The sequence below is a fragment of the Podarcis pityusensis genome (assembly GCF_964106645.2).
Source record: "Podarcis pityusensis genome assembly, chromosome: 16".
In the NCBI taxonomy this organism is placed as follows: Eukaryota; Metazoa; Chordata; class Lepidosauria; order Squamata; family Lacertidae; genus Podarcis; species Podarcis pityusensis.
In genome coordinates, this window is record NC_138041.1 from 17,498,012 (window position 1) to 17,524,623 (window position 26,612).

At 45.8% G+C, this 26,612-nt stretch overlaps 1 long non-coding RNA gene across 1 annotated transcript; it reads left to right on the forward strand.

The window, feature by feature from the left end:
• The first annotated feature begins 11,508 nt into the window (after nucleotides 1-11,508).
• LOC308464763 lies at nucleotides 11,509-19,124 on the forward strand. The gene is made up of 3 exons (XR_013980157.1): nucleotides 11,509-12,358; nucleotides 18,016-18,076; nucleotides 19,064-19,124. It is a non-coding gene; the product is annotated as an uncharacterized lncRNA (long non-coding RNA).
• The last annotated feature ends 7,488 nt before the right edge of the window (nucleotides 19,125-26,612 follow it).

Genomic DNA, 26,612 nt, shown 5'->3' on the forward strand with positions numbered 1-26,612 from the left:
CCTAACAGTTCCTCCGCTTTAGCCGTGACAGTTAAACAGCCCGCTGAATTGTGCAGGCAAGACGTGTCCCAGTTCGCTGTGGTGGGTATCAGTTCCCAATCTATTGTCAGAAAAGCATAATAGCTCAGCTCAATCACAGCAGATTTTCGTCTGGGGCTCCCACCCCCCCACCCTGTCCCATTTCCTCACCCTCACAACCCCTGGTATGTGGGGCAAAGGCAATAGGCATATACTGCCCATAAAACAGGCAGGTTTAGTGGAGATGGGTAAAATATGCTGAGCACTGCAGCATATCTGAATGACTCCCTTGTCCCCTTTCTAAGCTGATGGGATTCCTTGCAATAATGCAGAGCCTCCAGTGCCGATGAATTGACCGATGGCTTCTTTGTGACAGATCGGAAGCAGTCTATCCTGCACTCTGCTCCTTTTGTTCTAGATTATTTTACGCTGAGCATAAATCACCGGCCTCATCATTCCCGTTGCAAAGTTGTTAGGAGGTTGTTATTGTTTTGAAGGAACAAATTATTGACTTGCAAAGGGCTAAGTACATAAGAACATCGGAAGAGCCTGCTGGACCAGGCCAATGGCCCATCTAGTCCAGCCTCCTGCTCTCACAGTGGCCAACCTGATGCCTGTGGGAAACCAGCAAGCAGGTCAGGAGCATAAGAGTCCTCTCTCCTCCTGTGGTTTCCAGCAACTGGTGTTCAGAAGCATTCCCTTATTGAGTGTGCCCCCCCCCCCCCGGAAGTGAGACCTTGAACTCTGATCATGCCTCTTGCCTTTCTGGGTGGAGGGTAGAGGGGTGTGTGTGATATGACTGTAGAAACTAGCCTGCTAAGTTCAAAGGTAAAATTCCCATTGGTTGCTCAACCCACTGGTGGCTGCCATGTGGCTCCCGCACAAGAGAATGCAGCTCTGCATCTTTTACCTTTTTAACTGTGCATTTTAAAACATCCACACAGCACCTAATAGATCTGGCACCTTAAGTTGCTTGTAGCTTTATTGCACGTGACGTCTGCTGGTGATTCTTGCTTGTTTGGGTACTTTTTATTTAATGCTGTCATCCTTGTGTGGCTGTTTGTTCTATCCGAATAATTTGTTAGGAATTGAGTGTTGATTATTTAGGACTGTAATTCTATACTACCTATACATTTAGCCCCATTGAAGATAGTTGTGCTCAGGTCCGGCTTGTGGGCATCCCATTGGTGCATCTGGTTGGACTAGATGGGCTCCTTTGGTTCTTCTTATATTCTTACGTTAAACCAGCTGTGGCCAGCCAGATACCTCTGGGTGTTCACAAGCTGAGCCTAAAGGTACTGCACAGTCATAAGAATATATGAAGAGCCTGCTGGATCAGGCCAGTAGCCCATGTAGTCCAGCATCGTATTCTTACAATGGCCAACCAAGCACAAAAGCCTTCTCTTCTCCAGTGGTTTCCAGCAAATGGTATTCAGAAGAGTGAAGCCATCATGCCCAGTAGCCATTGATAGCCTTATCATCCATCAATTTGTCCAATCCTCTTTTAAAGATGCCTCTAGTGGGAGCAATTTCCACATCTCACACTGCGTGGATAAATACTTTCTGTATCTTCCAATATTTAGCTTCATTGGATGTCCTTGAATTCTAGTGTTATGAGAGATGGAGAAAAACTTTCCTCTATCCACTTTCTCCACACGGTGCATAATTTTATAAGCTTCTATCATGTCGCCTCTTACTCACCTTTTCTCTAAACAAAAAAGTCCCAAATGCTACAACTTTTCTCATAAGGGAGTCCCTCCATCATTTTAGTCTCCCTGTGTCCCCAACATCTGGAATCCACAGAGTTATTGCCACCTGGGTTTTTGCTAGGCTATTGTGGCTAATAAGAGAATGGTGTCCAAGCTTCGCCCAAAATTGCACAGAAAATATAAATCCATGCAGCTTTGGGTTGTCTCTGCTGAGATCCAGATTTCCTCCTTGTTTGCTCCCATCTTTTTGAAAAGTTTTCTTCCAGCATAGCTGGGTTGCACGGGAAACCACAGTGCTGGTGAGAACCCAGCAGTCTCTTGTCTTCACTCGCCCAGAGGGATCTACATTTATTTACTTATATATTTTAAAAAAATATTTATGTCCCACCCTTTATCCAGCTCCTCAGGGTGAGTAAAACAAATTCAACAGGGAGGCCCTGCTGATAGTTCCATTGTCAACCAGGGCCTTGTTGGTAATGGCTCCCTAATTGCGAAATTCCCTCCTGGTGGAGATCTGTACATTCTTGTTCATACAGAGTGGGGTGAGGAATCTGCAGGCCACATTAATTCTACGTTTGGCCCGCCAAGCTATTTTGGCTAGACACACCCAACCACCAGTCACCTGACATCATATATAACATGAGGTATTGACAAATAAAAAGTTGGCTGGGATGGGTCAAAAGGGCTGAGCACAAGCTGAATACCAATCTTAGCTGGAAGTGCCACATACCTGGTTGCTTCTGAAGCACTGATGTTCAGCTTAATCAGTTGCATGGGAAGCAAAAAGATGGGTCTTGATATCTGCATAGCCTGGAGCCTTCCCACTTACACAGTGGAGAAACTGAGTAGGCGTGATCCCATGTAAGATCACACGGTGTCCCTCAGACTTGCAAGTGTTGCAAGCCGACATCCACTGAGTCTCTCTTGTAGTTCCAGAAACTCCCAACTGGGCACCTGTACATGGACATCCTATTTAGCCATCATGGCATCAGAGGATGGAGCCAGGCCTTTCCCAAACCACCCTCCTATCCTCTGCCTGATCAGTTGAAGGGAATCCAGACTGCAGTTCTCAGGCGTTTACCAGCAGAGGCTCTCAAAGCTGATGGATTTTGCTGGCTGTTCTCCTCTTCCACCTTGCTTTTCCTTTCCACAGTCTTAAAGTGTCTTGCTGCCTACCAGGTTGTGAACTGAGCATTCCACAGCAGCAGCCATCAGAGCCATGGAGCAGCCACCAAGAAAGCCCTCTTTCTTATCCCCTGAAGATGCCAGTGCCTGAGGGTGTTTGTATGAGGGAATACGATCCTTCAGATACCCTGGGCCTAAGCCACATAGGGCTTTATGGGCTATAACCAGCACTTTGAATTGTGCCCATAAACACACTGGTAGCCAGGGGTGCTGTTGTAATAAGGGAGTTATAGGCTCCCTATAACCAGCCACAATCAACCGTTTGGCCCAGTCCTGAATGGCTTCAAGTAGGCAACTGGCTGACCCCTGTGAGAATGAGGACACTGGACTAGATAGGCCTCTGGCTCTTCCTATGGTCTTTTGAGACAGTGGCATAGAGTGAGTTGCTGGTACCTGGGGCAGGCAAGCCGCCACCAGAGCAACTTTCCACTGGAGCCAAGCGGGACTGTGCTATGCCACCTGCCCACCCATGAAGCGGGGAGCCTGGCCAACCAACATGACCCTTGGTGCGTGAATCCCCCTGATGCCTACAGAGAGGAACGCCGAGTGGGGTCGGGGTAGGGTTGCCCCTTGCCCACCTCCCTCCGTCTGCACCCGCTCACTGTGTGACTGTGCTGCTCCCACTGCTGTCCATGGAGCACAGAGCGAGGAGTGAGCAAGCGAGGAGTGAGCAGGGGCCAGCCCTGGTCCGGCCCAGCCTGGAGACCGAAGGGCAGTCTGGCTTAGGAATGTGCCCTTGGGGGTGTAAGGAAGATGGACAGTACCCTCCTCCCAGCCTGCACAGAGCCTTTGTGGTTGCTCTGGGGATATGGCGGCGAGGCCAGGCAGGGCTCCACAGCCCTAAGATTCCTGAGGGCAGGCAGGCAAGCAAGCAGGGAAGGATGAGGAGCTGGGGAAAGGGCCTGCCAGGATGGGTCTGGGTGGTGGCTCTGCCACCTTTGCTGGGGCAGGGATCTCCGGAGAAGCCGGCACCTGCGTGGAGGGACCTGGTGGCACCCCCTCATAGGTTTGTGCCTGGGGTCATGCCCCCCCTGACCCCCACACTATGCCACTGCTTTGAGGATCATGGTGGCAGAGCAGGGGTAGGAACTAGGGTCTCCCAGGCATGAGACACATCAGCCATGCCAACTCTGAGCCTCGTCACATGAAATGAGCTGCGTCTGTGTACATCTTCACACTGATGCCTGACAAGGTGGTCGGGGTGAGAGAGGGCTTTCCCCATTTGAAATACAGTGGTACCTCAGGTTCGGTCTGGAGGTCCGTTCTTAACCTGAAACTGTTCTTAACCTGAAGCACCACTTTAGCTAATGGGGCCTCCTGTTGCTGCTGCACCACTGCTGCGCGATTTCTGTTCTCATCCTGAAGCAAAGTTCTTAACCTGAGGTACTATTTCTGGGTTAGTGGAGTCTGTAACCTGAAGAGTCTGTAACCTGAAGCATCTGTAACCCGAGGTACCACTGTACTAGATTCTTCAGGGACAGAGCAACCCCCAGGCTCTGAATATTAGCCCCACCACCACCACCAAAGAAAGATATTTTAATTGTCCTTAGACCATGGCTGGTTTTTCAATATTAGGACAAAGCAGAGGGTTTGGTGGGGGGACGGGACAGGAGAATGTTGAGGGGGGTGTCAGTAGATCTGATGAAAAAATACATAGAAATGTATGTCTCAAAGGGGGTGGGCAGTTTTGTGGGGTAGGGGAGTCAAATAAAAAGAGAAGCCAAATTATAAAGCAGTAGCAGGGAGTGAGAGAGCAGGGGACTTTTTTTTTTTTTAAGATATTTATTAAGGTTTCCAAAAAAAGGTTACATATATAAGAAAAAGAAAAATAGAGAAAAGAAAAAATACAAAATACAGAAAAAATAAAAGAGACTTAAAAAACAAATCAATCTTTCCATACCTAACATTTCATTTACTTGTTTCCCTGACCTCCTCTCGCCTCCCTTTTTTGTATTCCAGTTCAATTAATTAATTCAGCAATTCCTTTCCCTCTTTATTTTTATCTTAATCCTTTAACTTAATATATTATAGCTTTAGATTCTCACCTGTTAACAATTCATTTTTACATACACCTTTATAACATTGCTACTAAAACCACTTAACTTCATTCTGACATCATTCTAACATTCATTAATTTTGCAGTATTTCTGTAAATAGTCTTTAAATTTCTTCCAATCTTCTTCCACCGACTCTTCTCCCTGGTCTCGGATTCTGCCAGTCATTTCCGCCAGTTCCATGTAGTCCATCACCTTCACCTGCCATTCTTCCAGAGTGGGTAGATCTTGTGTCTTCCAATACTTTGCAATAAGTATTCTTGCTGCTGTTGTGGCATACATAAAGAAAGTTCTGTCCTTCTTTGGCACCATTTGGCCGACCATGCCCAGGAGAAAGGCCTCTGGTTTCTTCAGAAAGGTATATTTAAATACCCTTTTCATTTCATTATAAATCATCTCCCAGAAAGCCTTAATCCTTGGGCACGTCCACCAAAGGTGAAAGAATGTACCTTCAGTTTCTTTACATTTCCAACATTTATTATCGGGCAAATGATAGATTTTTGCAAGCTTGACTGGTGTCATGTACCACCTGTAAATCATTTTCATAATATTCTCTCTTAAGGCATTACATGCCGTAAACTTCATACCTGTGGTCCATAACTGTTCCCAGTCAGCCATCATTATATTATGTCCAACATCTTGCGTCCATTTAATCATAGCAGATTTCACCATTTCATCCTGAGTATTCCATTTCAACAGCAAGTTATACATCTTTGACAAAATCTTGGTTTTGGGTTCTAACAATTCTGTTTCCAATTTTGATTTTTCCACCTGGAAGCCAATTTTCTTGTCCAAATTATATGCCTCCATTATCTGATAATAATGAAGCCAATCTCGCACTTTATTTTTTAGTTTTTCAAAGCTCTGCAGTTTCAATCTGTCTCCCTCTTGTTCCAAAATTTCCCAATATTTCGGCCATTTGGCCTCCATATTGAGCTTTTTCTGAGCCTTTGCTTCCATTGGTGACAACCACCTTGGGGTTTTATTTTCAAGTAGGTCCTTATATCTTATCCAGACATTAAACAATGCTTTCCTGACAATATGATTTTTAAATGCTTTATGTGCTTTGACCTTATCATACCACAAATATGCATGCCACCCAAATACATTATTAAAGCCTTCTAAATCCAAAATGTCTGTGTTTTCAAGAAGCAGCCATTCTTTCAGCCAGCAAAAAGCTGCTGATTCATAATAAAGTTTAAGGTCTGGCAGGGCAAATCCACCTCTTTCCTTTGCATCTGTTAGTATTTTAAATTTTATTCTAGGCTTCTTGCCCTGCCAGACAAATCTAGAAATATCTCTCTGCCACTTCTTGAAGCAATCCATTTTATCCAAAATTTGCAATGTTTGAAACAGAAACAACATTCTAGGCAATTCATTTTTATCACAGCAATACGGCCTAGCAGTGAAAGCAGGGGACTTATTTGAAGGGTGTGTGTGTGTGTGTGTGTGTGTGTGTGTGTCCGTCCAAAGGAGGGGAATACAATGCAACAGATTCATCTTGCCAGCAGCAGACACCCTTGATGTTTTTTTTCCTCTCTCTCCCGCTAAACAGGGTTTCTATGGTAGCAGAGGGAACAGCCAATCCTGGGAGATGGCTTCTCCATGCCCACCTCTTGTTGGCATTTGCATCAGGGGGCATCTGTGGCAGATGGACAATGGGACAAACCCACTAATTAAGCAGACAACAGGCTGGGGGCAAAAGGACCCCCAAACCAAGTTAATTAAGGGGGTTTGACTAGGGTGCTCCATGAAAGAAGGAGACGTCCTCTTGCCTTTTGCATTCTCCAGATCAGAATTTCCCCAGGGTAGGAGGCCAAGAGCCCCAGCCGTTGTAAAGTAGAGAAATTTATTTAAAAACAAAATCTAAAAAGATAAAGATACCCTTAAAAACAAGGTGTGATCATCACCTCACATTTATCTTATATTTTACCTGGATATTTTTTATCTAACGTTCTCAGGGGAGTTTTAGAAGTTGCTCTTAAGCTTTTTGCAGCATGTGGTTAAACGATGGAACTCCCTCCCGGAAGAGGCAGTGATGGCCATTAACCGGAATGGCTTTAAAAGAGGATTGGACAAATTCATGGGAAGAAGGCTACAAGCCACAGTCAGAAACAGGCATGCTTCTGAATTCCAGTTGCTGGAGGCGAGAGGCCTCTTGTGCTTGCAGGCTTCCCATTGGGGCATATTGTTGGCCACTGTGAGAACAGGATGCGGGACGAGATGGGCCACTGGCCTAATTCAGCAGGCTCATGTTATATTCTGTAATTGGATACAACTTATTGACAATAAGTAAATACATACAAAATAATAAAATAAAAGGTATACAATATATTATAGGGACAAGTCTGTCAATGTCAGTTTCTCATTTTTCCAAACTTAAGGTCAGTTCTCCACATTTGCACACATAACTCCTCATGAAAACCCATCAGCATATTAGTGCGAATTTCTCTAATATATACATGCTTGAATGTATATGCCAATTTCTCCTACTATATACATGCTTGAATGTCCCTGGGTTCTAATGTTATGAAGGGGGGGGGGGACATTTCTCTGTCCGCTTCCCGAACCTTTTCTAGCTCCACAATATTCTAGAACCTCATCTTTTGTGGATGGTGCCAAGTGGATCTCAGTGAAGATATTGATCCACAAACAGGGAGCCACAACTGAAAAGGCCCTCTTCCTTGTCATCACCCCCTAAACCTCCCTCAGAGGGGGAACCTGGAGGACCCAGATGAAGAGTCCAGCTTCAAAAATGGGGGCTACACTCTGGAACTCCCTACCTATTGACATCAGGCATGCAGCTTCACTGTACAGTGGTACCTCGGGTTAATAACCTAATTCGTTCTGGAGGTCCGTTCTTAACCTGAAACTGTTCTTAACCTGAGGTATCACTTTAGCTAATGGGGCCTCCCACTGCTGCTGCGCGATTTCTGTTCTCATCCTGAAGCAAAGTTCTTAACCCGAGGTACTATTTCTGGGTTAGTGGAGTCTGTAACCTGAAGCGTCTGTAACCTGAGGTACCACTGTACTCTTTTTGGTGTCTGCTATTACATTTTTGTTTAGACATTTTCTACAGACATATAGAATGTTGATGTATGTTTTAATCTTTTATTTAGTTTATTGTTGGTTTTATCTTTTGAATGTTTTGGGGGGTTTTTCTGTTTTTACTGATATTTCTGTTCATTTATTGTCTTTGTAAACCACTTTGAGGGTTTTTTAAACAATCAAGTGGTGCATAGATTTTATGAAATCAATATTTAAAGAGGCATCCCAGCACTTCCAGCACTGTTCTCAACGCACTTAAAAACCCAATGCCAAGTTTGAGTCCCAGAATATTATCATTTGACCTGCTGGCCAAGGAAACCCTCCTCCAGCTCTTCCTCCTCCACTTCATACCAGCCGCGCACCACCTAAATCTCTTGTCTTACCTTCAGCAACATCACCAAGTAATTGCCGTCAACGATTCCCCTATTACTATGATCCAAATGATGTACCTGTATTCAGTAAGTGGGATCCAAGACCCAGGCCTCAAACATTCAGGGGCTCCTCCCCATCTCTCACCTGGGATGCTGCAAACTCTCCCACCTGGGTCTCACCCAGAGGGACATTATGCTCATCATTCTTGTGGGCTCTCACACCACGGAGTAGCTAGTATACATATGTCCACAATCATCATATAAGGTTGTCCCCAAGGTTGCCTGGCCTCCTTCAGGTGGGAACGCATAAATCTCCAGGTGGGCAAGAACACCTTCCTCTTAGCTGGTAACCTGAGGTGCGTCAACACCTACACCCAAATGCTGGAGCAGTGTGCCCCCCTCCCTTTCTCTCTCTCTCTCTCTCTCTCTCTCTCTCTCTCTCTCTCTGTATGGAGGGTGTTTTTCAAATTTTGGTGACAAACTGCTTTTCTTATGAGGGATATAGAAACTTAAGTCCCAGGTACAACTTCTATGTGGGAAATGGGCAGCGCTGTGGGTTAAACCACAGAGCCTAGGACTTGCCGATCAGAAGGTCAGCAGTTCGAATCCCCGCGATGGGGTGAGCTCCCGTTGCTCGGTTCCTGCTCCTGCAGTTCGAAAGCACGTCAAAGTGCAAGTAGATAAATAGGTACTGCTCCAGCGGGAAGGTAAATGGTGCTTCCGTGTGCTGCTCTGGTTCACCAGAAGCGGCTTAGTCATGCTGGCCACATGACCTGGAAGCTGTACGCCGGCTCCCTTGGCCAGTAAAGCGAGATGAGCGCCGCAACCCCAGAGTCGGCCACGACTGGACCTAATGGTCAGGGGTCCCTTTACCTTTACCTCACAACTTCTATGTCAAAGGCAAAGGCCAAAGAAGAACAAAGATGGAGGCTGGACTGAGTGACGGTCTGCAAAGCCCTTTCCCAATCTATGATTCCATGGACTCTGAGAAGTGGATTCTTCTGTCAGTCAAAAGGTGGGAAAGGGAGGGTGGTGGGGACCCTTCTTCAGTTAATTCCACTTGAGGCAGGGAGGAAAAACCTGAGTTTCCTTTAGACAGAGGACTTGGTGTATGTGTGGTGGGGGGTGGCTGAGGGGGTGCCCCATTTTCTCAGCAGCTGGGCCTAGAGGAAACAAAAGAGCAGTTTACTGACTCCCAAACGACCTCTTGATTTAACAACCATTCAGTAGATTCCTTCGTCCTGGGATAATCTCCCCCTTGCGAGAGCATCATGTGAGGCCAATGTGACCAGAAGTCTAAGACCTCTTTACGAAAGGAAGGAATGAGGGAATGTGAGAACGGGAGAAAGGTGCCGTTCATGTTTCTGGTCTCTTTCGACAGCCTCCTTCAGTCACCCCCTACCTCTCCCCCCACCCCATATTTCAAATTCCCGGGACAAAGGCTTTTTAAGATGCACCAACCATTCCATTCCTGGAGCAAACATCCTCTCTGCAAGCCACCTAATCCCAGCTTTCTACAAAAAAACAAATGGGGAGGAAAAATACCCTCAAATGTCAGCCCTCCTGCTGAGTTTGAAAGTGAAATCATGAAGGCAGGATTTGGAAATGGCTCCGAAGCTCCAGGGCCAACTTTCTGTTCCCCAAACTGCTAATAAAGTTTGATAACAAAGCCATGAACCTCTAACTGTGCCCATCTTCCCTTCATTGCTGCCATATTCCATGTGCAGGATTTTGCTTTTGTTCTTTAGCTAGGGTTAGCTCATATTCCATAATTTGGTTTCCTGAAAGTTCAGAGCCTGGTACTGAGTGCAAAAACTCTGCATCCTGACTTATTCCATCCCTCTTTGGGTAAACAAGTTTCTAGACCTTAAGGCTAGCAGCTGGTGGCATATCTCAGAAGCAAGCAGAGGGCCTCCTCGGGTTTCCTAGCAGTCTGGGCTTTTGCAGTAGTGCGCTTGCTCTCAGCCAATTTACATCACAAAAAGTTTCAGGCCTTGTGAACGTGGAGAACCTCCTGACCTCTTCCATCTTGGAGAGTAATTGGCTATAGTCTGTGAGCCTCCATCATGTCATTTTGATTAGCCAGTGAATAAACTTTCAATCTGGGAGGGGCAAGGCTGCCCACCCACCTTCCTACCTCCCCCCCCATCCCACCCATTATGGGGCTAATTTATTTAACACCTGCGGTAATACGATTCACCTCTCATTGTTGTGAGCCAAAGCTAAGGAGATTCTGCCTCCCCCCCTCCCTTCATGGGGATCTCAAGAACTGGGATGAAGAGAAACACTTGTCCTCTGGCGATGGCGACCCACTCGCCTCCAACCCCACGTCCCCAGCTCTCCATCCGGGACACAGCCAAATCCGTCTAATCCAGTTTCATGCCTCTTCTGTGTCAAAAGCTTTTCCCCACCCCTTCCCAGCTCATTGTTCATTCTTCCTCTTCCGTCCTCTCTGAAGTTAGGTTTCAGATTTTATTTATTTATTTATTTAAAAGCTTGAAAGCAAGCGAATATTTTCACCCCCACCCCCTCAGTCACGCATGTCTGTATCTCAGAATTCACATATGTCAAGCCAAATTAAGACAAGCCAACCCTAAAGAGAAGATCAGGCAAGATGGCTGACAGGGTTTGGAAACCCAACAGGCCCCAGGCCTAACTCTATGCCTCACTTCAGCCCTGACAGGCAGAGATCTGCCAACTGTCCCAATGATTTCCCTCCCGGTTTGACATTAACTCATATTATTTAATGTACTGAACATACTTGAGAAGGCAAACAATGGGTTCTTTCCAACGTTATTCGTAGTAAACCTGTTGAAAAGAAAGGACACAACCAACTCAGGTTCATTCATTTCAGTGAGCCTACCCTGAGTATAATTCAGCTGGATACAACTCAATATGATTGATCTAATATGTTGATTTTGTTGTCTTAATATTTCTGTGCAAGTTCCCACATTTGAGGAAAGGTGGGATAAAAAAAAGATTTAAATAAACAATTAAACTGATCAGAACAACTTTGTGAAATATTTGTTGATAAATTGTGAATTCAACTTGGATCCAAACTCTTTAGACATTGATATAATTTAGAATTGAATATCAAGTTCTACTTCTCTCTCACACACACACCCTATAAAGTTTTTGCAGCTCTCTGAACTCAACTTTTTGAAACACCTCAAATTTCACTCTCTGAAGAATGATTTGAAACAAGTATGCAAAGCGATGCAAAATCTTAAGTCTCATTAAGTAACTTGGATGTAATAATTGAGCAAAATCGATCATTCAGAAGCTTGGGGGGGAAATGAATTAAGGAGAAGATACATTCATACCATCTTTCTGCCAACCAATTGAAGTTGCCAGAATTATTTTGAGAAATGATCCTTTTATCTGCAGTGAAACAAGCCATTTATTTGACTGAAACCATTTTTGGTCTGAAGCAGACGCTAAAGCTTACAGGATAAAACAGCGCAAAATGCAATAGGTAAGATTTACAAGATGCAGAAACAAAGATTTACTGGAAATGCTAAATGCTCTGAATTCACTCCACTCTCAGGATCTTAAAAACTGCAGGTGCCAGCAAGCTCCATTCATTTGCTTTTGGCCTCCATGCCCACACGGATCCTTTAACCAGGACTGGGGGGTGGGGAACACCGATTTCTGCCCAACCTCCACAGACTTGGCACAGAGACCGACTCTGATACCAACCCTTTATCTGAGCCACACTGACTGGGGTTGCCATAGCAACAAACATGACAGAAGGTGACAGAAGGCAGGAGAGATATCAAAAAAGGACATATGAAAGAGAGCTGGGCTGGGCTGGCGAGAGGGGTGTGTGTCTCGGTAACGGAAAGCAATTAGAAGAGAGGAACCGCTTTTAATTTCCCTATAATTAAAGGGATAATCAAGGAAAAGGTATCGCATCAGGAGGGGATGCTAAATTTCTTGTGATCTGTTCAGAAATGGCTGGTTCCTTTGTGAGGTAAGAACACTAGAAGAGCCTGCTGCTGGATCAGACCAAGGGGCTGTCTCATCCAGTATCCTTTTCCCCACAAGGTCCGCCAGATTCCCCTGGGAAGCCCACAGGCAGGACCTGAGGGCAATCACCTTCTCTCACTGATGGGCCCCAGTGACTGGTAATTGGTGGTATATAACCGGACATAGTGGGACGCGGGTGGCGCTGTGGGTTAAACCACAGTGCCTAGGACTTGCCGATCAGAAGGTCGGCGGTTCGAATCCCCGCAACGGTGTGAGCTCCCGTTGCTTGGTCCCTGCTCCTGCCAACCTAGCAGTTCGAAAGCACGTCAAAGTGCAAGTAGATAAATAGGTACCGCTCTGGTGGGAAGGTAAATGGCGTTTCCGTGCGCTGCTCTGGTTCACCAGAAGCGGCTTAGTCATGCTGGCCACTTGCTGACCCGGAAGCTGTACGCCGGCTCCCTTGGCCAATAAAGCAAGATGAGCGCCGCAACCCCAGAGTCGTCCGCGACAGGACCTAATGGTCAGGGGTACCTTTACTTTACCTTTAACCGGACAAAAGAATTTAAGACGAGCCTGATGGATCAGGCCAATGGCCCATCTAGTCCAGCATCCTGTTCTCACAGTGGCCAACCAGATGCCTGTGGGAAACCTGCAGACTGGTTCTGAGCACAAGAGCATCTCTCGCCTCCTGTGTCTTCCAGCAACTGGGATTCAGAAGCACTGTCTTCTCCCACCATGGGGGCAGAGCAAGCTGTCATGCCTAATAGCCGTTGATAGCCATTCATTTCTGCAGTCCTCTTTTAAAGCCATCCAGGTTGGTGGCCATCACTGTTTCTTGTGGGAGCGAGTTCCATAGTTTAACTGTGTGCAGCATGAAGAAGTAATTTCTTTTATCTGTCCTGAATCTTCCAGCATTCAGCTTCATTCCCACAAGTTCTGGTGTTATGGGAGAGGGAGAAAAACCTTAATCTATCCACTTCCTCCATGCCATGCATATTTTTATAAGCTTCTATCTTATGTTCCTTTTCTTAAAATAATCTGTTTATTTGACTTTTATGAATAGAGCTCTCCTTCTCTCTAAAATAAAAATCCCAAATGCTATAAGGTAGTTGATCATTCGAAAGCCCATGGATCACTCACCCCTGTTCTGTTTATTGTCTCTCTTCAAAGACCTAAATGCTGTTATGAAAAATAAGGACTTTCTGACTATTCTTTTAGTGATCACTTGGCTATCCAGAGCTCAAACCTGGGAGAGCTTACAAGGACTATCCCTGGACTTAAAATGCCAGGTGACTGGCTACAACTGAGAAAATAACTCATAACTTAAAAGCAATAAAGGAAACAAAAAGACCAAAAAAAATTGTATGCAATAAGGTAGTCATTTATTCAACATACAAACAAAACTGGTCTTAAAAGATAACCCTCCAAAGCATCTTTGCTATCCTGAACAAGATGACTTGAAGTGTATTCTTCCCTGGGAACAATTGTCTCTGATCCTGTAATGTGTGTGTGATGTTATATATTTGTTGTTATATATAAAAATCCTCTCAAACAAACAAAGCAGCCTAGTTTCTTTCTAGATATCACATTATTTCACTTCTTTCCTCTCAGATAATTCTTCCTGACTTTAAACATACTGCAGAATCTTTATTTCTTTGCCACATTTTGATCTATTAAATACCTCTTTAAAAAGTACTAAGGTTGGGGGGGGTGTATCCTCCCTATTATTGAAATAGAAAAATACCAGGAGGCGGGGTGGAAATTTGGAGGAGGAGTGGGGGTCAGATTAGCATGGTGACAAATTAGCAGCTAGGCCGGGGCCTGTGCATGGGAAGTTAATGACCTTTTGTCTCTACCATCTATAGGCGAGCTCATTTGCAAGTATGCAGTTGGAATAATTTAGGCCCAAGTTCCAACGTGTGGAGCGGCATTCCTTTGGCTCTTTCGCTCCCATGGCGAAGCTCATGAGAGCTCTAAAGAACTTGCAAAAAGTGAAATGAGCACATCATTGCAGAAGGAAGTCAACTGGAGTTGCGGGGGGAGGTCATGGCAGCGTGACAGCTTTGATAGCCAAAATCTCACAGAGGAATAGAGCCAGTGGTAAATGGTAGTGGAGCTAAAATTTAGGCCAAAGCCACATTTCTAGTAATCTGCGGTGGCCGCCTCCGGAGATGTCAAGTATACCTCTAAACCCCAGAGGGGCTACAGGATCTGGGGGCAGTTTAGGGAAGGAGCAAGGCGAGCGAGCTTGAAGTTCATCATGATAAGACGGAGGTGCTGTGATTTGGGAAGATGATTGGGGATAAATTGGAGGTGCCTCTTTTGCAACAGTGTCCTGGTACGGTGTTATGTACAGTGGTGGTTACATACACTTCAGGTTAAAGACGCTTCACGTTACAGACTCCGCTAACCCAGAAATAGTACCTCAGGTTAAGAACTTTGCTTCAGGATGAGAACAGAAATCGTGAACGGCGGCGCAGCAGTAGAGGGAGACCCCATTAGGTAAATTGGTGCTTCAGGTTAAGAACAGTTTCAGGTTAAGAACGGACCTCTGGAATGATTTAAGTACAATGGTACCTCGGGTTAAGTACTTAATTCGTTCTGGAGGTGCATACTTAACCTGAAACTGTTCTTAACATGAAGCACCACTTCAGCTAATGGGGCCTCCTGCTGCCGCCGCGCTGCCAGAGCACGATTTCTGTTCTCATCCTGAAGCAAAGTTCTTAACCTGAAGCACTATTTCTGGGTTAGCAGAGTCTGTAACCTGAAGCGTCTGTAACCTGAAGCGTATGTAACCCGAGGTACCACTGTACTTAACCCGAGGTACCGCTGTACTAAGCTTGGATCCTAGAACAATAGGCAAGTAGGATCCTAGAATGCAACAACTGATTGGCAGGTGTGCTTCCCCATGAAATCCTAATCAGTGAGCAATAAAGGATGGAGAACCATGTCAATGAGTGTCCAGGAGATCTCTGGAATGCTTTACCTGGCGGCTGTGTGGCAAAGGTTAAGAACGTAAGGAGAACCTGCTGGATCAGGCCAAAAGGGGCACATTGAGTCCAGCTTCCTGTTCTCACTGTGGCCAACCAGATGCCCATTATGTGAAATCCAGAAGCAGAATTCAAGCACAAGAGCATTCTCCCCTCCTGCGGCTTCTAGAGGCATTATTGCCTCTGACCGTGGAGGCAGAGAATAGTCATTATGGCTAGTAGCCATTGATAGCCCACTCTGCCATGATCATAGAATAGGAGCCGCTTAACCTAGGATTGCCATATGTCCGGAATTTCCCAGACATTGCTGGGATTTGGCCGTTGGAAACAGTGCCCAGGGGGAAATCGCTTAAATGTGCAGGAAAATCTGGATGTATGCCAACCCATACGTATGGAGAATTTCCTAAAGAATAGCTCACAAACATCTCTCTTTTTTTTGAGATCTTGCTCAACAGCTTTGGCAAAAAAAGAAAAAGAAAAAAGCTCAACAACTGTCTGGATCTTGACTTTTCACCCTACTTCACCACCCATTTAGTGGACCTTGCCTTAGCCTGTTGATGGGTTAAGCCGCTCCAACAGCTGCCAAGGTTGGCAGATCCCACTCCAGCCAAAGGCACCGACAAAATGACCCCTTTCTGTATCCTTCATCCATCTAATCTACAATGTGATGCTTCTGGAGGCCATCACACAATGGATCACCATCACTGTTGTCACTACCGCATATAACAGAGGCCAAATGCGGCTCCTAGGCCTCTCTATATGGCCCTAGCTCTAGGGTACACACCCTTATCGGGTGATGCCCCTTCTGCCCAGCCATATTCCCCATCAACCATGCTCTACAACTCCTATGAGTCCTTCTGTCTGGCTGGGATGTGTCCATGAATTTTGATCATGCCTCCTGCTTTCCTGGATGGAGAATGCAAAGCTGGTGTGTGTGTGTGTGTGTGTGTCAAACCTTCTTGTTCTAGTGTGGTAAACATGGTTGGCTGTAGATAGTGTCACATCCTTTGCCCTGCCCATGTCTCCCTCCAGCCCATCCCCCACTGGAATGCGGCCCTTGACAGGTTGTCCATGAGGGAGTGTGGCCTTTGGCTGGAAAACTTTCCTTGCCCCTGCTCTGAAGTGCCATCAACATGCATGGCATACTCATGCCCAGTGAGGACAGGTCCCTGCCCCAAGACGTTTACAACCAGAAAGGCAGTAGAGGGGGGAGGAAAGGAGGGAGGCAGGCAAGAGAAGAAGGTACAAAAGAAATATGTTACATTGAAAACTGTACAAGAAGCATTCAAGCAGTATCAATATGACAATAAATAAAATCTGAAAAACTCCCCCCCCCAACAAAGAAAACAGTGAGCATCTCAACAGGCAGAGTTAGAAGTTTCTACAATTATTATCTTCTGAATTTATTTCTGGATTTTGGAGTTCTGAATCCTGTTTCTGATTCTGTTTCTGATTCTGTTTCTTCCATGGCCCATTTTTCTTTTCTGAAATATTGTAGAGATCTGTGCATATGCAATGTTTGATTAATATGTGTCTTACACCCTCTTCTACCTTACCAGTGCTCATCTGTGCACACTCATGATAAATTAATTTTTATAGCTAAAAAATTTAGAAACTGACATGGAAATTGCACATCTCCACTGGCCAACCAATGACTCTGTTACGAGATCAGCATTATATGATCTGATCAGCTGGCTCAAGCCTGATCTCTGGCATCCTAATTTGAACTGACCAGAGCTGGGCTGTCTTCAAGGGCAGAACCACATGAAGAGCATTACAGTAGTCTAACCGGGATGTGCTTGACTGAGACTTCTCCAAGAAGGGGCACTGCTGGACTGGCACATAAGATCAAGCTGGAAGAATACATTCTTTGCCACTGCTGCCACCTAACCATCCGGAAGCAGGGCTGGATCCAGGAGCGGTAGAGAAAGTGGATAGAGAAAAGTCCCCCTCTTAATAGAATCATAGAATTGTAGAAATTGTGAACGCACCATGAAGCACAATGTTGGAAGATTCAGGACAGATCATAGTTAAACCACGGGATTAGTTTTCATCCAGAGACAGTGATGAACATCAACTAGGACAGCTTTAAAAGAGGATGGCACAAATTTATAAAGGTTTTGACTATCATTGGCCACCAGCCATTGTATGTTCTGTTTCCAGTACTGCATCATCTACACTGATGGTTTAATAGAAATGCTAAGTTATTATTATTGATGTACAGTATTGATCACCTTCTAAACCACCAACTGAAGGCCATTTACTTATAAGATAATTAAAAACACAAAAACAACAAAAGCATTTAAAGCAAGACTAAGACCCTCACAAGGCGGACACTCATGGTAAAGACCCATTTAACCAACTGGGAAAGCCTGACAGAACAAAAATGTGATTGCGGAAAGTGCAGATAGTGGATGCCTGTCGTATCTCCACAGGACTGCCATTCCACAGAAGAAGGGCAGCCACTCTAAAAGCCCTCCTCTGAGATACTATGGAACAGGCTTCTGAGATCACAAAAACACACTGTGGTTAAGATTCGGTCCCTCTGCATCTTCCAAAGGAAGTGCTTATATGATAAACATGCTAACTAGTGGACACGTGTATCTAACTCCTAATCCTTTGTTGTTTTATCACATTATTATTACATTTTATCCTCTCTCGCTTCTCCAAGGAGCTCAGGGTGGCTCACATGTCTCTTCTCATCCATTTAATCCTCACAACCACCCTGTGAGGTAGGTGAGGCTGAAAAACTGTGGCTGGTCCACGCAGTGAGCTTTGTGACTGAGTGGTGATTTGAACCCTGGTCTTCCAGGTCCTAGTCTGACTCCAACCACTGCACCATCACTGACTCACCAGTCAGAAATCTGGGGCGTGTTTCCTCAAAATTTCACTTCAAAAACTCAGCTCTCCCTTTCTAAGGCCCCTTTGCTGATGCAATGGTTCCTTCGCAGGAGTTAAGCAGGGGATTCATGCTAATCAGGCCCCGCCAAGATTGTTTCCACCTCAGCCATCAACAACAACAACAGCAAAGGACTAGACAATGCAAAGTCTCCCCCCCCCCCTTTACAGTCTTTAATGGTCCTCCTCATCATATTAGGCTCTGGGAAGGCTCGCTTTGAGGTAGACACCCGGCCTCACACCAGACGAACTGCCAATCTGGCCAGGATTCTCAAAGGCATGATTGTTTGAGGACAAAAACAAAGGGGAGCGGGCAGGGGGCTTAGGGAAGTGGATGGTGGGGCGGAGTGGTTGGTGGTGAGCTATTGGGGGGGGGGTGTTGGTGGAGGCCGACAAGCCACCTTAACATTCTGATGGGGAACGTGCAGGCCGGACTATAGAGTCTAGACGTCCATTCATGGAGCCGGTCTCAGTTGCTCTATTGTCTTAATTAACCATTTGAAGCTGTAATGGAATGAGACAAGAAATAAAAAAGCTTCAACACCCCCTTCCCCTGATTTCTCATGCCTGTTCATGTGGAAAAGCATGCACCCGAGTCAAGTACCTTGATTAATTAAAGAGAGAGCGAGAGCCCCCCCACTCCTTTTGACCCCCTCCCCAAATATCTACACACCCCAGGAACCTTTGCTGAGTTTCCTGAGAAAACGAACAAGACTGAACAGCAAACGTGGGATGGCAGATAGTGTATTCCTTTTTTTTAATGGGCATTATCGCAATGCAAATTCTGTTCTAATGCCTTTCTTTCATTGAATTTCTGCCAGACTTTTAAGAAGAGCAAATGAGCAAGAGAGCTGCACTTTTGAAATTCTGCATAGTTTAGGTATATGTATATGTGATCTTCTTCAAAGTAAGGACTGTAGCAAAGTGGCAGAATTCTGCTTTGGATGCAGAATGTCCTAGGTTTGATTCCCAGCATCTCCCAATACGGCTGGGAGAGATTCTTGCCTGAAACCCTGGAAAGTCACTGTCAGTCAGTGTTGGCTATTCTGAGCTAGATGGGCCGGGGGTCTGACTCAGTGTATGTAACTTCCTATGCTCCTAAGACAAGAATAATTATTTCTGGCTGTGGCTGAGATCTTTGGCCACCTGATCCAAAACAGGACTGCTTTATCCAATTGCTGAGAATCAGACTGTTATTCACACAGTGGCCTCTTCCCCTACAAGCTGCTTTTGAAAATTAGCAGAATTCAAAACGATTGCCTATCCCAACCTGCTACCTTCCAGATATTTTGGGTTACACCTCCCAACAGTCCCAACCACCATAGTTGTGTGATGGGAGTCATCATCCCAAATAGCTGTGCTGGCCAGTGGGAGTTGCTGTCTGAAACATCTGGAGCAGGGGTCAACACACTTTTTCAACAGGGGGCCGGTCCACTGTCCCTCAGACCTTGTGGGGGGCCGGACTATATTTTTTTAAAAATAATGAACGAATTCCTATGTCCCACAAATAACCCAGAGATGCATTTTAAATAAAGGGACACATTCTACTCATGTAAAAACACGCTGATTCCTGGACCGTTGGCGGGCCAGATTTAGAAGGCGATTGGGCCAGATTCGGCCCCCAGGCCTTAGTTTGCCTACCCATGATCTGGAGGGCACCGTGTTGGAAACTTTCCATGTGAACGTACCATGGGAACTTTCTCTATTTTTGATCATAGTGATTAAAGTGACGTCAAGCAGGGTTCTTTCTAGATACAGCTAAGCACTTTGGCACCACCTGATAAACTTTTGCCTAGTCTGAGCTCGGGGACATCACCATAGCCATCTTCACATACCTGAAGGGCTGTCACATGGGAGATGGAGCAAGCTTGTTTTCTGCTGCTCCAGGGGCAGGACCTGAACCAATGGATTCAAATGACAAGAAAGGAGGTTCCAACCAAGCATTAGGGACAACTTTGTGTCGGTAGGAGCTGTTTGACGGTGGAGTGGACTCTCTTGGAATGTGATAGACTCTTCTTTGTTTGAGGTTTTTTAACAGAGTTTGGATGGCCATCTGTCAGGGATTCTTTAGCTGTGATTTGTGCATTCTAGTGGGTTGGACTAGATGACCTCGGGGTCCCTTTCGACTCTACAGTTCTACAGTTCTTTGATATCTTGTGACAGTGAGTCCCACAAGTCAATGATGTGTTCAGTGAAAGAGGCACGTATTTTCACCTGTCCTGAATAGATCACCACTCATTTTCATTGGGCAGCCCCAATTTCTGGTGATGTGAAGAAGGGAGGGGGGAAAGTTTTTTGATTCACTCTGAACTTACTCACACTTAACTTCTGCCCCACACTTTCCAAGCACAGGTTTGCGCTTTAAAGCTCTGTGTCTGAAAACTCTTTTTTTCACACCCTGGAGCTTTCCCTGCGAAAACCTGGCCTCTAAAGCTGAAATGGCAATTTGAGTTTTCCATGAATTACCGCTTGCTCCAATTCAGTGGTAAAGAGTGAGTTTTTGCAGGGAAAGCTCTGGGGTGTTTGTGTGTGTGTGTGTGTGTGTGTGTGTGTGTGTGTGTGTGCTCAGGCACAGAGCTTTAAAGTGTGGGTTGTGCCTGGAAAGCGCAAACGAAAGTTACATGTGGATAAGTCCTTAGAGTGTGCTACAGGTGAATGGAACAGCCTGTTTCCACTTTGTGTCATGTTCACATGCACTTCCTCATCTCATCCTCTCTTTTTCTGGATTAAAAAAGAATTTATCAAACTGTTGCACTTAAATTGTACCCATTTTTCACACACTTCCCCCTGCAAACACATGTCTTTTCTATGCTTCCCCCTCCTTGTTGTTCTTCCACCAGTAGGTGAAGACTGTTTTACTCCAACAGACCTTTGGGAACTGACGGGTGCTTTTTAGGAAACCCTAAAAAGTGCTGAATAGTGCTGTGATGTTTCTGAATCTTGCAAATGCAGTTCTCCAGCCAGGAAAATGTGAGCAAAACTATGTGCATTAGGGGGAAATGTGCATAGATATGCATATATTTGTGAAAATAGTATACTAACATTTATTATTATTATTATTATTATTATTATTATTATTATTATTACTACTACTACATTTTATTATCTGCCCTTCAGGAGTAACAGGTGGACTACAACAATGAAAACACAACATAAATATTAAAACACAATATTAATAACAGTTTAAAACAACTTAATGTTAGCAGGGGTTCCTTGCAAAAATGTGTACGATTGGCAGAACTGTGTACAGAAATGCATAGATCAGGAGAAATGTATGCTACCATTTGCCAGAGGATCGTAACAAAAATCGCAAACTAATGTAGAAAAGCAGTTTTTCAGAGGGGACTGCTTTGCGTGCAGAAGGTCTCATGTTCAATCCTTGGTATCTCCAGGTCAGAACAGCCGCTGCTTGAAACCTTGGAGAGCCAGACTGGGTAATACAGATGTGACCCAATATAAGGCCACTCTCTGTATTCCTAGGACTGGAAAAAATGAGAAACTGCAATGGACACATGAGCCCGTCCCGGGGCTGGGGAGGGGAGACCCCTCTTGGCCTCAGGCCCTGTTCTGGGCCAGAGGTACCACTGCCCTCCACGTTCAAAGAGAAAGCAGGTTCATAGGGTTTTATGTGGGTCATCAAGATGCTTCTTCCCGACTGTGGCTGACCCGATCCCATGCACTTGCAGGGATGGTGCCCGCCTCCATCAGCTGCGTCCGCCTCCCCAGGCGCTGGCTTCACGATGGCAGATGGTGCAGTAGCAATAACCCAGACGTCTGAAAGACCTTTACATCAAAACAAAAAAACAAACAGAGCCCAACGCCAGCCCATGACAACCCCCCTTTCCTTGCCCACCGTGGGAAAAGATTAATGCAGTAAATTTGAGAACAAAGACCCCTTTGCCCCCCAGTTATCTCCACTGGCTGGGCACCGCCAATCTGGTGCCAACTGAAGCTGCCCCATTCCGACCGAGGGATGGGCAGGTCTGTCCGTTTGGGTTTATCATTCTCCAACCTTAAACTCAGCTTGCCCATTTCCACATCAGTTTGCAGTATGAGAAAAGGAAAGGGGGGGGACCCCTCTCAAATATTTGTCAGCCTTTTAGTATGCATTTTTCCCCATTTTTTATGCTGTGTTGTCTAATATACATATTTTTGCAAGCAATTTCTCCTCACATAGTGATTTTTTTGTACATTGTACATTGTTATTGTTAACACAATACATACTCTTTATTTTTAACACATTTCTTGGTGGCAAAAGCTGCATTGCAAAATTCAGAAAAATACCAAAGTGGAAGGATGGGTGTAAGTCCATTCGCTGCTGTTCCAGGAAGCAAGAATTGGGCAGGTACATGTTAGCTGGGGAACTGGACTTAATTTCTTCCCTGTCCCAGCCTACTTGAAAGAGAGCTCTCTGGTATTTCTTTGTTTATTTGGTTCCTTTCTAGGCCACACTTCTTCCAGTGAGGACTGTTTATTTATGTATTGCTTCTATATCCCCCCCCTCCTTTTCCTCCAAGGAGCTCAAGGTAGTTCTCACTATCCTCATTTCTTTCCCACAACAGCCCTTCAAAGTAGGTTAGGCTGGGAGGCAGCGACTGGCCCAAGGTCACCCAGAAAGCTTCATGGATTTGTAGGGATTTGAACCCTGGTCTCTCAGGTCCCAGTCTGACAAGCAGAGGCAGAGCAAGGGGGTGCAGTGGCGGTGGTGCGCCCCGGGCGCCATCCTGAGGGGGTGTGACATTGCTGGGATGCTAGCCCTGCCCCTGCAGGCCGCTAGCCCCGCCCCTGGGTACACACTGCTCTGGGTGTCGGAGCACCTAGCTCCGCCTCTGCTGACAATCTCACCAACTACACCACACTCATTCTAGATTGTTAACAATATACAGTGGTACCTCGGGTTAAATACTTAATTCGTTCCGGAGGTCTGTACTTAACCTGAAACTGTTCTTAACCTGGAGCACCACTTTAACTAATGCGGCCTCCCGCTGCCGCCGCGCCGCTGGAGCACGATTTCTGTTCTCATCCTGAAGCAAAGTTCTTAACCTGAAGCACTATTTCTGGGTTAGAGGAGTCTGTAACCTGAAGCGTATGTAACCCGAGGTACCACTGTAACTCAGTCTTGCTGACAATGGCTGGCTGTAGTTCTCCAAGGTTTCAGTCTCTCCAAACCTTACGGGGCGATGCCAGAGATTGTACCAAGAGCTTTCTGCATGTAAGGCTGCTGCTGCTTTATTAATTATTAAATTGATTTCTCACAGTTCCGAGGACAGGTTTTAACAATTAAAAACCCAGAATTAAAAGCAGTTAAAACCTTTACAGGAATAGGGTGGGCCCTGAAAATACATTTCTGAAGTGTCAAAGGCCAGTGTAAAGAAGTGTGTCTTCAGAATTCACTGAAAGCTGTATAGTGAAGGTGTCAGGTGCACCTCTGAGGGGAAGGAGTTCCACAACTCAGGGGCTGCCACAGAGAAGGCCCTCTCCCCAGCTACTACCATACTCCTGAGCATACACATTAACTCTTAGGGGCCAAGGCAATTTCACCCCCCCACCTGCCTATGTTCAGCTCCACTCCCTGGCTCCTTGTGACGTCACGCGATCAATTTGGAAAGATGGTGCCTCTGCTTCTGCTTCTGCTGGAGGTGAAATTAACAAGAGCTACCCCTCTGCCAATCTGAACACCCAGGATGGCCCACAGGGAAGGAATTGGCCTTTCAAATATTTGAGATCTGAGTCGTTTAGGGCTTCAGACACTCACATGAGCACCTTGAAGAATGGAGCCTGGAAACAAACTGGCAGTCAGTGCGGCTGTTTTAGAACGGGGGTTCTATGATTTCTAAAGGGAAACCCAGCCAATACTCTACCCACTGCATTTGGGGCCAGTTGAAGTTCCCAAGTAATCTTCAAGGGCAGCTCCATGTAGAGCTAAGGCCCTTCTGTGGGCCCTGGAGGCCTTTCTCCCTGCACAATTGGTGTTGGTGTAACTCTGGGCTCATCCACACCATCGCAGTTGCTCTTTCTGGTCCACTTCTTGCCTCTGGAAAGCCTACAAGCAACTCAATATGAGAATCGCTTCTCAGTATGAGAATAATAGCCTAGACCTATCTCACACACTACATCTAAGGCATTATGATACCACCTCGTGCTTTAATCGTATGGTGCGAATGTGGCCACACTGTTGTTCCTAGTGGTTGCCTGTTTTCATTGGCAGGGAGTGGCGTAGTGTGGGTTGCCAGTGCCCAGGGTGGGTCGGAGGCTCATGTCAGGGAGTGTGTTCGAAACCCACAAGGCACATGGCTGCCAGCGCTACTGCTGCTGGTGGCAGTGACCACACGCCTTCTTAACTTGGCAGCTCCACCATCTCCCAGCTCAGCCAGCCCATTGGCATTGTGTGGGCATTGCACCTCGTTGTGCCCCTCTCACATTTTGTACCCAGGGAGACTTCCCCTCCCCCCCCCATGCTATGCCACTGGCGGCAGGATGCAGCCATCATGACTGGTAACTACTGACAGCCTTATTCCCCATGAATTTGTCCAACCTCCTTTTAAAATCATCTATATTAGTGGCCATAATTTAACTGCAGGTGATTTAGCTACTTCCTTTTTGTCTGTCCTGAATCTCCCAACCAGATTTAATAAAATAATTAGAAGGAATTGAGTGTGTGGATGGTTGGTACATCTATTATTGCATCTAGCTTATAGTTACTTGTTTATATTGATTGGTTGTAGAGTTTCCTCAGGGAGCAGGTAAAATTAGAACATCTGTACACGGCTGGAGAGGCAGCAAATTGCACCTGCCGAGTTGCTAGCTTCCTTCTTCAAAATGCACCTGTTGAATTGCTCACTTTCTTCTTCAGTCGTTTGGATCAGGGGTCAGCAAACCTTTTCAGCAGGGGGCCGGTCCACTGTCCCTCAGACCTTGTGGGGGAGGTGGACTATATTTGGGGGGGTGAACGAATTCCTATGCCCCACAAATAACCCAGAGATGCATTTTAAATAAAAGCACACATTCTACTCATGTGAAAACACGCTGATTCCTGGACTGTCCGCAGGCCGGATTTAGAAAGCGATTGGGCTGGATCTGACCCCCGGGCCTTAGTTTGCCTACCCATGGTTTGGATAAACCCTTATGGCAATTTATGCTGGCATAGGAGTCTTCCTTATATACAAATCTAGACCTTTTTGCTGAGGTCTCAGAGTTAGAAGACAGAAGTTAGAGAGGTGGGAATGGTGGGGTTTTGCGGATATCCAGTAAATAGGCTAAATTTCATTGAGACTAGCTCAGTGGACTTTAAGAGAAACAGAGGGCAAAGGCGTTATGTGGCAAGTCAATTCTCTGTCAGTGTTTTGACAGGGTGTGTGGGTGTGGAGTTGCGGGAAACTGAGGCAAGAGGGAGGCAATGTTGGGAGTCACACCCCTTATGGAAGAAAGTCGCACCCCTTATGTAAACCAGGGGTCACTGTGCTTTGCAGGAGCACAGTGTGATATAGGAATCGGTCACCTCCCCTTTGGAACTCCCTCCCACTAGACATTTAGACAGGCAGCGGCTCTGTATGCCTTTTCAATGTTAGGAAGACAGGAAGCTGTCTCATACCGAGTCAGACTATTGGTCTAGCTTGCTCCGTATTGTCTTCACCGCAGGAGTATTTCCCAGCCCTACCAGGAGATGCCTTTGAGGATTGAACTAGGGACCGAAGCAGATGCGCTGCCACTGAGCCACAGTTCTTCCTCTTTCAACAATCCCTTTAAGTGTCTTTATTCTGCATCTGTGCTGAAATCATTTTAAACTGTGCTTATATGCAGAGTTGTTTCTAAAGACTTGAACAGCACTAACTTGCTGCCTGATTGAGGTTGAAAAACCGTGTGTGCTGCCTTGAGCTCCTAGAGGATAGGTGGACTATAAATGCAAATGAGTCGATAAATAAAGTTGAATTTTAGTACATTTCCTTTTCAAAAACCAAGGGAAATACAGTAATTAAAAGAAAAAGCTGCTGCTTTCAGACTGGAGTTAAGGCTATCTCTGCAAAGCTGATAAAATTAGAAGCTAAGGCTGATGCTTAAACTACCAGAGGTGCCCCATGATTAGTTATGGATGTGGTACAATGTCACATATTGGGTTTTCATGTAACTTGTGCTCCATGTGCCCCCACTGACCCCACTTCCTTGGTCTTTCAGGCCTTAATCTGGATAGAGAGGATGGGGTGCTTGGCTGAGACCAGGACGCCCTCACACAAACACATTGTTTTGGCCTTCTATTTCCTCAGGAAACACCTGAGCCTTCCATATTTGCCCAAAGAACCCTCCTGTGAGCTGACCCCATCAACTTGCCAGCTTTGCCTTGTTCTTTCAGTAAAGTCACGACAAACATTTCCA